Here is a 258-nt window from a genome sequence, read left to right as displayed (position 1 = left end):
GCGTGTTCGATCACTAAAAATTATGTCTATATTTTCTAAGAGGGAGCCTGTTGCAGGTGCTTGACATGCAAACCTCTAATCATTGCTAAGCTCGCCCTCTATGCCACTGAGAGAGCACAACAAGTAACATTTACGGACATAGAGCTATTAAGGATCACCTATTCAATGCCAATTGAACAGGAAAATCATTATCATATTCATACATTTATTTCTCCTTCGATTTATGAATGGAGCTTTATGTTGCAGCTGCCACAATTG

This window comes from Penaeus monodon, chromosome 24 (assembly GCF_015228065.2).
Source record: "Penaeus monodon isolate SGIC_2016 chromosome 24, NSTDA_Pmon_1, whole genome shotgun sequence".
In the NCBI taxonomy this organism is placed as follows: domain Eukaryota; kingdom Metazoa; phylum Arthropoda; class Malacostraca; order Decapoda; family Penaeidae; genus Penaeus; species Penaeus monodon.
The sequence above is the reverse complement of the archived record's forward strand: the minus strand, read 5'-3'. Positions refer to the sequence as shown.